Genomic DNA, 616 nt, shown 5'->3' on the forward strand with positions numbered 1-616 from the left:
AAATGTCAGGTATCATTTCAACTTCAATCGATATTTTTCCAAAAAATATTACTAAGTAACTGTATGAGCGATTTTTGTAAAGTAGATACCAAAAAATGTAGAAATGTCTGATGGTTTATTGTGTTTTGGTCAAAATTTTGTGAACTTCGTTTTCATTATCTGATGGGTTAAACACAAATGAAAATTTCTACGATCTTAATTTGAATAGAATATATAGCAAACTTTTCAAGAAATATTTTTCTTTGATTTCACCTCGTCAGAAAATCAAAATGAGCATGAATAATATCATGACCAAATAAACAATTGAATCTTAAACATTTCTTCATCTTATGGTATTTATTTCATATAAATCAATCGTGTAGTTACTTGATAATATTTTTTTTGAAAAATAATGATTTTAGTTGAAATATTAGGAAATGTTTTGAATGGGAACTCGATTTTGTCCAATGATTGTAATTTTGGGGTAAATTGTGACCTTTTTTGGAGAAAAATCGCGAAAAACTAGATTTAATAAAAAAAAAATCTCTTTAAATCTGACAAACTGTTTGAACATGTATCTCATACTTTTTGTAGAATAGAGTCATTAACGTTTAAAAAATGACAACATCAAATTCGT

This window comes from Mytilus galloprovincialis, chromosome 1, assembly GCF_965363235.1.
Source record: "Mytilus galloprovincialis chromosome 1, xbMytGall1.hap1.1, whole genome shotgun sequence".
Taxonomy (NCBI): Eukaryota; Metazoa; Mollusca; class Bivalvia; order Mytilida; family Mytilidae; genus Mytilus; species Mytilus galloprovincialis.